The sequence below is a fragment of the Rhinopithecus bieti genome, unplaced genomic scaffold, assembly GCF_001698545.2.
Source record: "Rhinopithecus bieti isolate Rb0 unplaced genomic scaffold, ASM169854v2 scaffold_25987, whole genome shotgun sequence".
Classification (NCBI taxonomy): Eukaryota; Metazoa; Chordata; class Mammalia; order Primates; family Cercopithecidae; genus Rhinopithecus; species Rhinopithecus bieti.
The window spans coordinates 1491609-1509744 of NW_016812078.1; positions in this window are offsets into that span (position 1 = coordinate 1491609).

Consider the following 18136-nt stretch of genomic DNA (forward strand, 5'->3'; position numbering starts at 1 on the left):
ATTTTCCAGGTGTTGTGTGTCTCAGTTCCCCTGGCTAGGAAAAGGGATTCCCTTCCCCCTTGCGCTTCCCAGGTGAGGCGATGCCTCGCCCTGCTTCAGCTCTCGCTGGTCAGGCTGCAGCAACTGACCAGCACTGATTGTCCGGCACTCCCTAGTGAGATGACCCCAGTACCTCAGTTGAAGATGCAGAAATCACCGGTCTTCTGTGTCGCTCGCGCTGGGAGTTGGAGACTGGAGCTGTTCCTATTCGGCCATCTTGCTCCCCTCCCCGCCACGTGGATGCTTTCTAGTATATGTTAATGACTTTGTGCCTGGTACTCTCTGTTTGCCCATGCACTTCTAGTGCACAACTCCTTGACTTCAGTCATGTAGTGCTTTCCCTTCCAGACCTCTGATCATTCATTCAGGCCATTGACTGCTGACTGGAAATCACTATATATTTTCACTGTGGGCCACTTCTTAACCAGGTGCACTGTTAATGGGTCTGTCCATCAGAGAGATTTTTATCTCTACAGTCTTTCAAGACCACCCATGAGTAGGACTTTAATGCAGCCACTTCCATTTTTAGTTTGTGTCCACTCATTAAGCCAACCAATTATAAGCTAAGCTTGGGCTTTTTCTTCCTTGTCCTTTAATGAATCAAATAGGATTACAACCCCCAACCAAATCAGCCAAAGGTATGAGTTGGGGAAGGGATATTTGTGTTTCCATGTCAGGTGATACGGGTTCTGTGTATCTGTTAATGTTGCTCTGTCATGTCCTCTGGTCCTCCTTGGGTTCAATCCCATGGTTATATTTCTGTCTTATGGAAGTCTGCACTAGGACCATCTCATTTTGTGATTTGGTGGGTCTGACAGAACCTAGCTCATGACAGACAGTTTTAGACTCATGAACACCTGGTGCTCCATGATCAAGTATTTCATCTCTATGCTAGCATTAAACTAGCACACTAAAAATTGTTCTTCGAAAGGCATGTCATTTTATGACTTGCTGCAGAATCTTAATGTCCTTCTTGGGTGGTATGCCTTCTGTATCTTCTCATGGCAATGCAGCTTTCTTTTGGGTCTGTGGCTTCACACAGTTTATTCATCCCAGCATGTCCATGTCCCTCAACTTCTTTATTGTTTTCTTCACTATCTGACAGTGCAACTCAGTTGTCTCCACTTCACTTAGCATTGCTTTTTCCAGGCTTCTAATTGCCACTTTAACAATAAGTTTGCTTGATCTCCTAGAATTCCTGCCCCAGGGGATGACCTGAGAAAGTGCCTTTTCAAGTCGATGAATTCTTGCTTGTTCCATCTTATATTCTGACTCTGCTGATCAAGCACCCTCAAAATCCAATCCCAGGAACCCTCACCTGGTTCCTTCCAGTACATGCTGTCTAATTCTTACACCTATTTCGGCATACAGCCTTTTCCTTCCTTATCATGTCTAATATATCCAGCTCAATTATGCTTGGATTTAACCGAATTATTGGACTGGCTGTCAGAAAAGCAGATGGAGGTAGCACCTAAGGTGAACATTTATTGCTTTGCATGGAGGGGGCTTCTGTAATATCTTCTAATGGAGGAGTAATGCTAGTTCTTATCCGAAAAAAGCACTCTGCCAGGCTTATGGGTCTAGGGTATTCTACACAGCCAGCTTCTTTGGAGGCATCCCCTCTCACATCCCCATCCTTTCTGAGTTCCAGGCTTTCCCATGCAAGACCCTAACAGATTCATCTTCACTGAGAATTCAAATGTCTTTTTTTGTGACTCTGTCAGATTATCAGTCTGCTGCTTACCTCTGGTCTTCTGTGAGAGATAAAATCATTCTTCTAGGCTCTAAAGAGGCTCTCTTGTTAGAGATTAATTGTTTTCAGTGGCCTTCAGTTTCTCATTATCTCTCTACATAGAGACAGTACAACATTGCAATAACCAGCCAACTCTATTGTTATCGTAGGCATTGCCTACATGTTGCCCATTGCCCCGCATTGCCCCCATCTCTTTCAGATGCTTGAAACATCTCACCTGCAAAATCATGGAGAAAGGAATGACTGCTGCACTAGGATGTTTCCTTGGTGACCACCAGTGAAATCTTCAGCAATTGAGTTGTATGCTTGTGCCAGAGACTACTCTACCCTGTTCAGGATGATGTCCTTCTCACTCTTTGGACATTGAATGGCCTTAGCATGAAGGTAGAAGATGATCCAGGGGAGCACCAGCTGGGGCCATCAGCCAATGAAGCTCTTTGCAGCACAAGAGCTGACTAGTGCATTTCCATGGCTGCTGTATAAGATAATATGAAATTGTTTAAATATGTCCTATTCTTATTACCATTGCCACAGGATATAATCTGTCCTAGTCCGGTTTACAGCTTGCAGATATTCTTTAATCATCTCTTTATCTACAATGAACTTTAAATCCTTCTACATTTTTTAACATATTTCAGAATGGAGAACATTCTCTTTGAAGAAAAAAAAAATGTTGTTTTGTCTTTTTATTCATTCACCTCTTATATTCCCTCTCCCTTACCTGTATTTATTCCGGATAGTGGTGGTTGCAGCTACGATATTGTGGCATTGTGGTTATTGTTCTCTCTATCTCTCTCTTTTGAGAGGGAGAGACAGAGAGACAGAAACATTTTTTTTTTATTATTATTAAAACAATGGGTCTGAGAATTGAGGGAAAAGAAGAAAAAGTTGACAGTATAACTTGGCTGTCATCTTAAATCTTCTTTTTGAGGAGCTCTTCTTCTTCTTCTTTTTTTTCTTTCTTGAGATGTTTGAAATGGAGTTTCACTCTTGTTGCCCAGGCTGGAGCGCAATGGCGTGATCTAGGCTCACTGCAACCTCTGACTCCCTGGTTCAAGTGATTCTCCTGCCTCAGCCTCCAGAGTAGCTGGGATTACAGGCATAAACCACCACCATGCCCGGCTAATTTTGTATTTTTAGTAGAGATGGGGTATCTCCATGTTGGTCAGGCTGGTCGAGGAACTCTTCTTAATACTCACATAAGCTAACAGGACTATCATAATGTCAGTATCAAAATAAAACAAGAGAAATTTCACTCAGTGGCCAGACAATCTACCATTCAATCCTAAGAGGTAACAGGAATTGGAACAGCCAGAAAAGACCAGAAAACATTTAAAATAAAGACAAAGTTGGGGTTGGGAGTGCAGACTAAAGCATTGAAGGTTTTAGGTGATAAATATTTCCATCAAAAGAAACACTTAACTTTATAAAAGCATGCCACAAATTATTATTCACTATGGGTGGCAAGATTCAAAAGCATGGGAGCAATTACATTTTCCTCCGAGTGTATTTGTATGTATAACCTGATACAGGAAGCCAGAAAAGTAGATACTTCCGAATTCTAAAAATTTTAGAATATCAGAAATATACCAGTCTGATATAGCCTATGTTATGACATTTCACATTTTAGCTTTAATTAACCTTTGTTTCACTTCTATAAAATTGCTTATCTCAAATTTCAAGGGCTTTTAAACTTCACTTTCAGATACCAATTGCTTAAGGCCATTTATTAGTTTGTTTGGATAATTGCTGTGTGGTGGGGCTGGTTGAACTACTTGATAGGCAGCTATTTCTATGTCAATTTCTATAAGAACATTGACCACTTTAAAATTTCAAATTTAATACTTTGAAAGAAGAGAAAAATAGAATCAGGACCCATGGCTGCTGATGTGCCATTTAACAAAATTTCTCGAAAGATGTTAGCTAATTCATGAGTGATGCTTTTGGACTCCTGAAATGTTCTCATATTCCACTGAGACTATCATCCTTTCTCATAATGCCTTATATGACTCTTCCCTGGTCCAACTGACTGATTTTAGAGTACATTAACCCACTTTTAAAAATTAAACCCAGGAGAAAAGTACAGCTTGCCTCAATTCCTCATGTCACCCAAGAGGACAAAAGGGTAGATTGGGTGAGGAATCCTCCCAACAAAACACATGAAGCCTGGGCCAAATGGAAGATAAAAATAGCTACAACCAATGCCAAGAGATTATCATAATACGTTTGCACAGCTTGTGAGCTAAATCCTTAGTGGGCAAGATCCATGTTGTATGCTTGTCTTACACAACTTCTGGTTGATTCAGAATTGTTTTTAAAGTGAGCCATGAATCTTGGTGGGTATTTTTAGAAGCATTTCTATCAGTTCTAACAAGACCAAAGTCACCTATTCAACCCACTTAGAGGCAGCAGAAAGTTTTTGCCCTTTGCCGTGGGGCTTACCCTAAGATCTAGTGTCTCCCCAAAGTGTATTCTCAGACACAAAGGGAACTAGAGGAAATAGCAGGCATTTCTCAGTGTGAGTCGTACCTACATGGAGCACTTTTTATTTGTAGTACATCATTTGCATTATCTTCTTAAAGAGCAGCAAAATGCAATGACATGGCATGTTTCTGCCTCAGGTAATATGTATTTTTTTTAAATAAGATGAGTCAGCTGGGTGTGGTGGCTCACACCTGTAATCCCAGCACTTTGGGAGGCCAAGGCAGGTGAATCAAGGTCAGGAGTTCGAGACCAGCCTGGCCAACATGGTGAAGCCCTGTCTCTACTAAATATACAAAAATTAGCCTGGTGTGGTGCTGCGTGTAATCCCAGCTACTCTGGAGGCTGAGGGAGGAGAATTGCTTGAACCCAGGAGGTGGAGGTTGCTGTGAGCTGAGATTGTGCCACTGCCTCCCAGCCTGGGGGACAGAGTGAGACTCTGTCTTGGAAAAAAAATAAAAAAGAAAAAGAAAAAGAAAAAATAAGATGAGTCAATTTCCATATGGCAGTTACTTTATTTACATTAGGTCCCTGTTAGATGATCTGGCTATTTAATTTTTTATTGATACATCAGAGTTGTATATATTTTTGGGATACTTTTGGTATTTTGATACGTATATACAATGTTTAATGGTCAAATCAGGGTAATTGGGATATCCGTCACCTCAAACATATATCCTTTGAATTGGGAACATTACAATTCTTCTCTTCTAGCTATTTTGAAATATACAGTAAATTATTGTTAACTATAATTTCCCTACACTGTTAGAATAGTAGAACTTCTGAGTAATCTTTGTTTTCATATAACTAAGAGTTAATATATTTTTTATAGAAATACAAACTTATTTTAAAAGGTGAAGAAAAATTATTCTCTTGGGCTAAACAAGTCAGAGGGCCAGCAGTGAATTTATCTAGGCAGTAGGGAGATCAGGAGGATTAGCATAATATGCTAATAAGGGATGCTCCACTTCCTTGGTCTTGGAGACTTGTTGCTAAGCAATACCCACTACAGCAGTGTAAAAGATATGGAAACATAATTCAGTTATAGAAACAATAAAAGCCCTTACATTTTCAAAGGAGGTTGCAATAATACATAATTTCAGACCAAAACCACTCTGGAGCTCACATGAGGGTTGCAGAGCAGTAGCAAATTATTCAGATTTATGAAGGGGTTGTGTGAGATTAGCAAAAACTTGATGGAAAATTGGGTTAAGCCTCACTGCCATTCATCACTCCTCTACAGCAGGACAATAACCATAAGCACAATGACATTACAAGGAACCAAAAGTACACAAGAGATTTATTTCACCAATATGATGCTATTAGATCAAAACTAGATTTAAAGTTCCTATTTTGAAGGTAGGATATTTCATTCACTTAAAATTGTTTCTAAAGTTAACAGGCATTTTCTACTAAAAGAACAATATTAAAGACCAAATAATTTCAAAATTTCAACTTTATATACATAAACATATCTCTCTTAAGCAATAAATATTTTGGGCACATAACCTAAAATATTAGAATTCTATCTGAGTTAATTTTTAGGACTAGTTTTTTTTATTATTAAGTGTACTTGGTTTGGATAGTAAGTAATTTGGCGGCTGAACTGTGAATTCCTTTTAATGCATTTATAATATCATAAATTATAACCAAGAGTGATAAGTTTTTAAAGAGGGATTAGTCTCTGAAGGAGGATATATTGGCATTTCTAGTCATGCAGGTTTATTTTAATGGTGTTGAGAAAATATGAGGTATATTGTCATCACAAAGGCATTCTCTCTTGATTCTGTTGCTCAGATTCAAACATGACCCTTTCCGAGACAACTGAATTTTAAAGTCCTTACTACATGAGAAAGATCCATTTATAATTTCATATATGTATTACATTTGCCTGTAAATTCATCCCTCTGTGTAAGACTGGCCCTTGTTAGGGTTATTGACTGTTTCAGATATCTGGGGCAGCAGGGGACTACTGTCCAAACTCTTCTAGAAATGTTTGATGAGCATCTTAACTCTATTAAGCAATAATTTGATGAAGTAACAGGTGTGCTTTTGTACTTCTACCCATGTGCATCCCCATTCATGCCCAAAGACATGACATTGCCATTCCGTTTGTCTCAGAGGAGAGCTGTCCGGATTAGACACTTCTAGTACCTATAATAAAATGTATGAGTTCACTTGAAAGGAATATTTAAGGAGGATTAGTAGATCAGCCAGCACTCTACCGATCACCCAGGCTAGGTGGAGCCCTCCAAGCTGGAGGAACTGCAGGAGAGTTCAAAGAAGAGGCAGAGGTTCACACTGAAGTTTGTTCTCACAGACTAGAGACAGTTCTGGTTGAAGGAGATTCATTTAAAAATGCATACAAGTTGGGGACCTGAAAGTGGTGGAGACTTGGGTCTCGCCAGGCTCACCAGATCTCTAGTAAAAAGTAACCTCATTGAGTATCTCTCGTAAATGGCTGCCGTGTGTCTTTAGGAGAAGAGTGAGGCTTTTTACTGATGTTTCTGAGTCCTCTGCCTCAGAAAGACATGGGCATGCAGTGAAATCTTTCCTGTGCTCCTGGGAAGGGTACAGAAGGGCTGAAGGAGAGGCAGCAGCTCTGAGGAATCCCATGGTAGGATCAAAAAGAGAGCAGAGTGGTATACATGATCTCATGACCTGAAGTTGTGGTGAGACCTAGGAGGGTAGGGGCCACGACTGAAATCCATCCGGGATGTCTGTGCTCAGTGGGGAGCCTTAGTGCCTGCCCAAGAGTTAAAGACCACTAACACCTCTGCAGCTGAAGGAGGCAGTATTGCCCTATTTTGAGCATTTTCAGCTTTGTAGTCTATACACAGGGAAATAAGTTACTTTTTCTTCAGTGACTACTCCAGCTTTGCCAGGCCAATTAGCACTTCCTCAAAGGCAGAGCTTTTAAATGACATGTTGAGAAGTTTGTATAACTTCCCGGTCAAGCAATTCTAAACTTTTAATTTCATGTTCTATTCCAAGCTGCTTCTCTACCCCAGCCTCCATCACCTATGCAAATCTTGTCGTAAGGGAGAGGAATGCGATCTGCTTTCTTATTCCTCCTGCCAACCCAGGATTTTAAAGTAGAAAGGGAGCAATGTTTAGGCTAAGACCATCTATCTCCTTTTTGAATTCCCTTTCTTCTTTCATTTTCCTTCATTTCTTTCTTTCCTCCTTTCTCTCTTCCTTTCTTTTCTCCTCCTTTTCTTCCTCCTTTCCTTCTTCAGTTCCTCCTTCCGTTTCCTTCATTCTTTCCTTTTTTCCTCTTTTTCCCCTTTTTTTCCTTTTTTTTCATTCATTTTCTTCCTTCTCTTTTGCTTCTTCCCTTATATTTTCTTCCCTCCTCCATCTGTTCTTTCTTCCAATGACCTTTTTATTGTTAAATATAACAAAAGTCATCTTAAGTCCTGCTTTGCAAGGACAGTCCTGGGTTATGCCTGCTGTTTCAAGCTGTGCCCCACCCATTTTTACTATCAAAGGTACATGAGATTGAATGGCTCATTACACAGCCATGCTAAGTGTAATAGCATGTGAACCAAATGTATATTATCCCAAGATAACATTTATGTAGCTTCCATAGGTCCAGAAATAGCATGCTGCCAGTATTCAGGAAACTTTCTTCAATTCCTCTCCAAATCACTACCAAAGGTAACCACTATTCTTATTTGCAACACTATGCTAGGTTTTAAAAATTTTATGAAACTATTCTTTTGTGAGATTCATTAATGTTGCTGAGTGCAGCTAGAATTTGTTTTCATTTTGGTATAATATTCCATTAAAAAATTCATCCTACCGTTAAAGGTAGTTGGACAGTTTCTAGTTTTAGAGTATTATGAATAATGCTGGTAGTGTAGCAGGACGAGCCACAGACAAAACTCCTCAGAAACTGAAATAAAGAAGGAAGGGGTTTATTCGGCTGGGGGCATCGGCAAGACTTCTGTCTCAAGAGCCGAGCTCCGTGAGCAAGCAATTCCTGTCACTTTTAAGGGCTCACAACTCTAAGGGGGTGCATGTGAGAGGGTCGTGATTGATTGAGCAAGCAAGGGGGTACATGACTGGGGCTGCATGCACTGGTAATTAGATCGGAACAAAACAAGATAGGGATTTTTCACAGTGCATTTCTATACAATGCCTGTAATCTATAGAAAACATAACCAATTAGGTCAGGGGTTGATCTTTAACTGCCAGGCCCAGGGTGCGGCGCCGGGCTGTCTGCCTGTGGATTTCATTTCTACCTTTTAGTTTTTACTTCTTTCTTTGGAGGCAGAAATTGGGCAAGAGACAATATGAGGGGTGGTCTCCTCCCTTATTAGGAACATTTCTATACATATCTTTTGGTATATACATTTCTTTTAGGTAAAAACCAAAGACAGGAGATACTCAAATAGAGTATGGACATATCTAGAATTGAATGTTAAACTGTTTTCCAAAGTGCATGCTGGTATATAATAATATGGCTGATTTTTTTGTATGGATATAGTTTTATTTCCCAAAATAACCGTTTGTAAATTTTTAAATTTACAGATGAGAAAACCGAGACTTAGAAATGTTACATTTCATGTTGTAGCTCAGACACCTAATAGGTAGTGGAGGCAGGTGTTGTGCTAACTATTCTATTATAAAGGACTCATACTTAACTTTAGGGTTTAATCGCTCTCATATATTGAAAATACTGCTAGTTGCCACTCCTCCACATATTCTCCCTGTCTTTCTAAGCAGCAGAATCCCAATTTTCTCCAGGAAGCAAAGACTGTGTTTTCTAGTCTCATGCAACTAAGGGTGTTCAATTAGATACAAGCAAAAAGTTTAGGTGAGAAAACTGGGAAGGGCAATTGAAAGGACTGACTCTTAGGAGTCACACTCTTTTGTCCTTTCTCCACTTCCGTCTTCTTCCTGCCCCAAACCTAGAGGCAATGGTTGGAGTTTCAGCAACCATTCTGGACTATGAGGATGCCCTTGAAGATGGATTTGTCTCTTTCTCCTTTCAGTTCTATCAGCTTTGCTTCATGTATTTTGAAGCTATTTTATAAGATAATCATATGGGATTGTTATGACCTCTTGGTGAATTTACACCCCTTATCGTGGTGAAATGAACCTTTATGCCTGATGTATTAGTTTCCTAAGACTGCTGTAACAAATTACCATAAACTGGGTGGCTTTAAACAGCAAATTTATTTTCTCACAGGTCTAGAGGTTAGAAGTCAGCAATCAAGGTGTTGGCAGCGTCCCTTTCCCTTTCAAGGCTGAAGATAAGAATTATTCCATGCCTCTTCTGTCTTCTGGTGGTTCCCAGTGATACTTGGTGTTCTTTTGTTCTTTATCTTATGACAGCATAACTGCAATCTCTGCCTCTGTATTCACATAGAATTTTCCTTTTGCCTCTGTCCATATTCCCCTCTTTTTATAAGAACACCAGTCAAATTGATTTTAGGGCTTTTTCTAATTCAGTATGACTTCATCTTAAGTTGAGTAAATCTGCAAAGACCCTATTTCCAAGTGGGTGTAAATTTTGGATGAGCATTAATTTTTTTTTTTTTTTTTTTTTGAGACAGAGTCTTGCTCTGTCACCAGACTGGAGTGCAGTGGTGCGATCTTGGCTCACTGCAACCTCCGCCTCCTGGGTTCAAGCGATTCTCCTGCCTCAGCCTCCCGAGTAGCTGGGATTACAGGCATGAGCCACCACGCCCAGCTAATTTTTCTATTTTTAGTAGAGATGGGGTTTCACCATGTTGACCAGTATGGTCTCAATCTCTTGACCTTGTGATCTGCCCGCTTCGGCCTCCCAAAGTGCTGGGATTACAGGCATGAACCACCGCGCCCAGCAGGTGAGCATTAATTTTTAAGAGACGTTACTCAACCCAGTACATCTGGTAATATCCTTTGACTGAAACTCATTTTCTCTTATGTTAATATAGCCAATCTAGTTTTATTTTTACTTGTGTTCATATGGGATATCTTTTCCATTCTTTTACTTTTAACCTATATTTGTTTTATATTTAAAGAATCTTTCTTATAGACATTATATAGTTGGATCTTGCTTTTTTAAATATCCAAGTAGATAATTTCTGGTTTTTTTTAATTAGAGTATTTGGACTGTTCACATTTAATGTAATTCCTAATATGGTTAGATTTAAATTTATCATCTTTCTAGTCGTTTTCTATTTGTATTCCATCTTTTCTCTGTTCTCCCTTTCTCATTTCTCCTGCCTCTATTGTTTACATTTTTGACTGCATTTTAATTCTTTTCTCAACTTATTAACTATAACTCTTTGTTTTATTATTTTGTTGGTTGCTCTGTTGTTTATGGTATACTTATTAATTTTTTTTTTTTTTTTAGATGGAGTCTCACTCTGTTGCACAGGCTGGAGTGCAGTGGCATGATCTCAGCTTACTGTAACCTCTACCTCCTGGGATTCAGCAATCCCCCTTCCTCAGCCTCCCAAGTAGCTGGGATTATGTACTACCACACCTGGCTAATTTTTGTATTTTTAATAGAGACGGGGTTTCACCATATTGGCTAGGCTGGTCTCAAACTCCTGACTTCAAGTGATCCAACCACCTCAACCTCCCAAATATGGTATATATTTTAAACTTATTACAGTCTATATTAAAGTGGTATTTTATTCACATATACAAACACTTTAAGCTAGCATACTTTCTTTACTTTCTCCTTCTTCCTACCTCTGCCCCTGACCTTCCTGCTATTGGTTTTTGTATATCTTACTTATACCTATGTAATAGGCCCCAGAATAAATTGTTAATTTTGTTTGAACATTAAGTTATCACTTAAAGAGATTTAAAACAGTAAGACAGGCATATTTACCATTTTACCCACATGGTTACCATTTCTAATGTTCTGTGTAAATAAATATTTCTAGTTGGTTTCATTTTCCTTCTACCTGAAAGACTTGCTTAATCATTTCTTATAGTATAGGCTTATTGATGATAAATCATTTCAATTTATTTTGCATGAGAAAATATTTATTTCACTTAGGTTTTAAAGGATATTTTCTGTGGATATAGAATTCTATATTTTTATATCAATACTTTAAAGATGTTATTCTTCCATCTGCTCATTTGCATTATTTCTTATGGGAAATAGTAGAATACCCTTATCTTTGTTCCCCTCTATGTAAAGTATGTTTCTATCTGGCTGCTTTTAAGATTTTCTCTTTATTACTGTTTTTGAGCATTTTGACAGTGATGCATCTAGAAAAATTTCTTCAGCTTAGGCTTTCTTCAGTTTTGAGTTGGTTGACCCTTTCAGAGGTCAACAGTTTAGAGTTGTTGCTGCATGTTTCTCTGCGGGTTTATAGTACTCATCAAATTTGAAAAATGTTTGGCCATTATTGCTTCAAATAATTTTTCTTTTCCCCTCATCTCTCTCCTTCCTCTCTGAGACTCCTATTACCTCAAAACCTACCTGAATTGCTCCACAGCTTACTGATGCTAGACTTATTTTTTAAATTCTGTTTTTTTTCTGTAATGTTTAATCTGCCATTAATCTCCAGTGTATTTTACATTTTAGTTTTCATGTGTAGAAATTCAGTGTGGATCTTTTGTATATTTTTCATGATTCTCTTTTATTTTTTAGTATATTTAATGCAACTATAATAACTTATTTAATGTTACCTATCAATTCTAACATTTATGTCAATTTTAAGTCTGCTTCTATTGATTGATTTTCTTATCTTCATGAGTTATATTTTTCTGCTTATTTGCATGCCTGGTAATTTTTCTTTCCAGACATTATATATTTTACCTTGCTGGGTGCCAGATATTTCGTATTCTTATAAATAATCTTGAGATTTGTTATGGAATGTAGTTTAGGTACTTAGAAACAATTTGATCCTGTATTAATCATTCTTAGATTTGTTAGGTCGGAAAGAAGCAATGCTCAGTCAAGGCCTACCACAAAAGCAATGCCTTTCTGTGTGCTCTGCCCAGTACTTTGTGAATCAGAAACTTTTACAGTCTTGCTGGTAGTAATTGGCCCATTTCCAGTCCTCTGTGAATTCTAGACCCTATTACCTCTAATTATTTTGTGTTCTTTCTCCAGCCTTAGGGGTATTCCTCACATACAGGTGCTGATCAACAATCAGGTAAATACTTAAAGGGTTTCTGTACAAATCTCTGTAGTTACCTCTTTGTGTAGCTCTCTCCTTTCCAGTCAATCCTGCAATACTGTCTGTCTTATTCTACTCAAATATCATCTCTGTATTGGTATTCAGGGGGTTGGCTGGGTACCTCCTGAAGTTTCGTTTTCCTTTACTATGGCCTGGAAACTCTCCGACGGCAGTAAGTCAGATAAATTGTAGGACTCGGTTCATTAATTCCTATTTCTCAGGGGTCATTCTTTCATTGCATGATGTTCAGTGTCTTGAAAACGGTTGTTCTATATATTTTATCCTGTTTATTTATGTCAGGCAGGAGAGGAAATTCAGTGCCTGCCACTCCATCTTGGCAAGAAGTAAAATTCATTTTGATATATTTAAAATATTGACATCACATCTAGCAATCTTGTTAGACTCACTGATTATAACATTTTAGATGGATTCTGTAGCATTTTAAACATATACAATCACATCATTCACAAATATACACAGTTCTATTTCTTTCTTTTTCCTTTGTCAAGGACCCACCCCCTCCTACTTCACGGAGAAAATACAGTCCCCAAGGCAGGGTATCAAGGTGATGCTGGCCTTATAAAATGTGTTTGGAAGTATTTTTTCTAGCTCTATTTTTGGAAGAGTTTAAGATGTGTTGGTAATAATTCTTTGAATATTTGAGAGAAATCAGCCATAAAGCAATCTGATCTGGATTTTCTTTTATTGGAAGGCTTTAATTACTTTCTCAGCCTTTTTATTTGTTTTTAGTCTTTTCAGGCTTTCCATTTTTTCATGATTCAATAATGGTAGGTTGTATTTTTCTACAAATTTATCCATTTTCTCTAGGTTATTTAATTCATGACATGTAATTGTTCATAACAATCCATTATGAACCTTTTTCTTTCTGAGGCATCTTTTGTAATGTCTCCACTTTCATTTGTAATTTTACTTACTTGAGCTTTCTCTGTTTTTATTTTAGTTACTCTAAGTAAGAGTTTGTTGATTTTGTCAATTTTTTCCAAGTGTCAACTTTTGGTTTTATTGATTTTTTTTGTTCTCTATTTGATTTATTTCTGTTGTGATCTTTATTTTGTCCTTCCTTCTGCTAACATTGGGTTTAGTTTGATCTTTTTTTCTAGCTCCTTAAGACATAATGTTAGGCTACTTATTTGGACTATTTCTTTTTTTTTTTTTAATGGAGGCATTTATTGCTATAAGCCCTTCCCTTAGACCTGTATTGATGCATCCCATAGGTTTTCATATATTGGATTTTCATTGTCATTTATCTCAGATTTTAAATTTTTCCTTTTGATTTCTTCCTTGAACGATTGGTTGTTCCAGGAGCATGTTGTTTAATTTCCACATATTTGTAAATTTTCTGAGATTATTCCTGTTATTGATTTCTAGTTTCACACCATTGTGCTGAGAAATACTACTAGATATTATTTCAGTCTTCTTGAATTAGTTAAGACTTGTTTTGTGGCCTAATGCATGGTCTATCCCGGAAGATGTTCCATGTGTACTGGAGAAGAGTGCATGCTCTGCTGTTCAATTAAAAATTCTACGTATGTCTGTTAGGTCCATTTGATCTAAAGTGCATTTTAAGTCCAGTATTTTCTTGTTAATTTACTATCTTGCTAATCTATTAATTGTTGAACACGGGATAAGGAAGTCTCCCCTGTTATTATATTGTTCTCTATTTCTTTTTTACGTTCATTAATATTTGCTTTATAAATTTAGGTGCTCCAACGTTGGGTGCATATATATTTACAATTGTTATGTCCTCTTGATGAGTTGACACTTTTATCATTACAAAATAAACTTCTTCGTCTCTTGTAACAGTTTTTGACTTGAGGTCTAAGTTTATCTGATGTAAGTATAGCCACCCCTGCTCTCTTTTGTAGGGTACTGTTTTCCATCCTTTCATATTTTAGCCTGTGTATGCTCTTAAAGCTAAAGTGGGTCTCTTCTAGGTAGCATATAGTTAGGTCTTTTATAATCCATTTAGCCACTCTATGTTTTTTGATTGGAGAGTTTCATCTGTTTACATTCAATAATTTACTACTGCCATTTTGTTAATTATTTTCTGGTTGTTTTGTAGCTCCTTCTTTTTTCATCTCTCATTGTCTACTGTTGTGATTTGGTTATTTTTTGCAGTGCTAAGTTTTTATTCCTTTCTATCATTTATCTGCTGTCATTTCGTTTTGTTTTCTGTTTGGTTTTGGCTTTGTGGTTATCACGGGGCTTACATAAAACATCTTATAGCTATTTCAAGCTGTTAGCTAGTTAGCGTCAATCACATCACATTCTCTAAACTTTGTTGCCTCCCGTTATTTATATTTTTATTTTCAACCTCTACTTTTTTATGTTGTATATTTCTTACCAGCTTACTGCAGCTATAGTTACTTTTGACCATTTTGACTTTTAAACTTCATACTAGACATTCGAAAGGTTTGCACACCACCATTAGAATAATAAAGTATTCCACATTTGATTATGAATTTACCTCTATCAGTGAGTTTTATACTTTCATGTTTTTATCATAGGAATTATCATTTTTTTTCCAATTAAAGCACTCCCTTAAGCATTTGTTCTAAGGCATGTGTAGTGGTGATGGATTCCCTCAGCTTTTGCTTCTCTGTAAAATACTTTCTCTTTCATTTCTGAAAACAGATTTGGTGGGTATAGTATTTTGCCTGGCAGTTCTTTTCTTTTTCTTTGAGCACTTTAAATATATCATTACGTTTTCTCCTGGCTTGCAAGGTTTCAGCTGAGACATCCAGTGATAGTCTAATGGGGATTTCATTGTATGTCTCTTGACAGTTTTCTTGTTCTGATTTTAAAATTCTCTGTCTTTGACTTTTTTATTGTAATATGCCTAAGTAAGGAGCTCTTTGGGTTGAACGTGCTTGGGACATTTGAGCTTCATGGATTTGCTTGTTTGTATATCTCCCAAAATTGAGGAAGTTTTCAGCAATTATTTAATTAACTAAGCTTTCTATGCATTTCTCTGTCTCTTCTCCATCTGAAACTCTTATAATGTTAAATTTTATTCACTTAATGTTGTCTAATCATTTTCGTAGGTTTCCTTTCTTTCTCTTCTTTAGTTTGCTGTTGAAGCTCTCATTTGTATTTTTTATTTTATTCATTGATATCCTCAGCTTTGACTTTTGTCTGGTTATTTTTTGTGACATATTTTCTCTTGATTGAATTTCTCATTCAGATAGTGAATTATTTTCTTGATTTCATTGAATTATCTACCTGTATTCTCCTGTATCTTGCTGAGCTTCCTTGAGATCATTATTTTAAGTTCCTTTTCAGGTAATTCATAAGTTTCCATTTATTTGGTGTCAGTTACTTGCAAATTATTGTGTTCTTTTAGTGGCGTCATGTTTCCTTCCTTTTTCTTCTTTATTATGATCCTGTGTTGATGTCTGCACATCTGATAGAGCAGTTGACTCTTCAGTTATATATTTCTGGCTTTTATAGGGAAAGACTTTTATGTGCAAATGAGTTGGAACTAAGATGTCAGTTGGACAGAGTGTGTTGGCTCTGGGTTCAGGTGGGTATGATATAGTCTACACACATGTTCTTCAGTTGTGATCAATATCAGTGATGACAGCAGGCACCTCAGTGGTCTGGGCTTCAGATGAATGTGGCAAGGGTGGTTGCAGAGTTGGTTGTTAGGGTTCATAGTGGCAAACTTTTTAGGAGTGTTTTATTTTCTTCCCTTATAGTGGGAGACTTAGCTGATGGGGTCTTCATTGGTGTTGCGTCTGACATGGGCCACAGGCAGCTCAGAAGCACTATGTTCTAGGGTACAGGTGCTCAGAGTGACTGTGGAGCTGGTATGCTGGACTCAGTGCTCTGTTGAACTATTGTAGCACCTTTGATATGAATGTTTACTCTCTGAGGCACAGTGGATGCAGCTCTCCCACCAAGCTGAGGACTGTGACTCTAAAGGCACTCTCCAGTAGCTCAGCCCCAGGGGACAGAGATGTAACTGTGACTCTGATCCTCAAGCACTCGCACAACTCCAGGAAAGGAGTAGTGTTTCACAGGTTCAGGCCTCAGGAAGACTGCAATCCAGGTCCTGGAGTCAGCAGAGCTCAGTGGCAACTTGGGCACAAGAAAAAGGAGATATTGCATAGTGGTGACTGGACCCTGGAGCAGTGGGACACAATAGTGGCCCAAGCTCTGTATATCCTGTCGCAGCAGCAGCAAGGACCCAGGAATGGTAGAAAAGCTGTGGCTTGGGCCCTAGGTGATATAGAACACTGTAAGGATGGCGCCATTCCCCAAGGAGATGGGATATCTTAGCAACTCAAACTCTGGAAAGCTGGTTCTGATCTAGGGAGGTGAGGCACCGTGGATCTTTGGCCCAGAGGGTGAAGAAGCACAGCTCAGGAAGGCTGTATTTCCTTGGTGGGGCAGGGTGCTCTGTCAGCTCAAGCACAAGGAAGGCATGGCTGTTGTACTGAACTGATGCTCCAATTCTGGGAGAGGAAGAATCAGGTGGGGTCCTGGGTTGGTTCAGGTTCTAGAGGATAAGGTTGCTATGCAGGCTTGGGTGTGGTTTCTCTCTTGCACACATGACCCTGGTACCCAGGGAGAGCAGAGTGCCACACTGGGCTCCCCTCTTCATCTGGAACTCCAGTTTCAGGAGGATGAGGCACCAGGTTGGCTCAGACACTAGGGGGCACAGTTGCTCCACTGGCTCAGGCATGGATTCTCTGCTGAGCCAGAGCACTTGGTCCCTGAGAGGCAGGACACCCCATGTGCCAAGATTGCAGCTGCTTCCTTGGGGAGAAGCTCCAATTTCCTGAGCACAGGGCACCAGCTTAGTTCAGGTGCCAAGGGTATGTAGCTACTGTGGTAAATCCATTATATCTTACTCACTGGGCTGAAGGGTATGGTCCCTGAGGGGCAGGGTGCTGTGTTGGCTATGCACCGTGGTCACAGCTACTCTGAAGTAGTGATTGATTCCTGTGGAGCAGGCGTTAGGTTGGTTTGAGCACCAGGTAGCACAGCTGCTTTGCTAGGCCTAGTCTTTGAGTAGCTGGGGTTTGGGGGAACAGCAACTGGAATCAGGGAGGTGGAGTGCTTCCTATGCAGCTTATTTGAAGGTGGTAGGGGGCTACAGAAGCTCAGCGAGGAAGTGGTATCCTACCATGTGTGTGAAAGTGGTGCAATGATGTCAGAGCCTCTGAGACAGAGGGATACAGTGACTACTGGCCCCCAGAACAGGACACATTCTAGCAGTAGCTCTGGTTTTAAGATGCTGCAGTGCAGTAGCAGTTTGGTTCACAGGGTGCAAGGCACACCATAGGCTCATCTGGAGTAATGCCTCCTTGTGAATTCTATGCAACTCCCTTAGCTGGACTCAGGGTCTGCAAGGGCTGCAGGATCCTTTAGTAATGAAGACTGTGAGTGTCCTCTACAGTGATGGAGGCTGCTAGGGGCCTTCTGCTTATCTTTTCCTTGCAAGGAGAAGTCCTTCCTAGTCCCAAGCTCATCTCAACTGAGGAGGAAGAGGGTATGGTGAATACATGGGGTTTCTTTCTCTTCTGAATGTAGCCATCCTGAGTTTCTGTGCTCCACAGAATTTCTGCCACTTCCTTGCTGTTCTCCAGCACTCTCCTTCAGTCACTCTGGTTGAAACATAGTTGCTTATTCATTGTTTGGGTCCTTTTTTGTTGGCGGACAAGTGTTAGGCACCTCTAGTGAGCAGTCTTGCTGACAT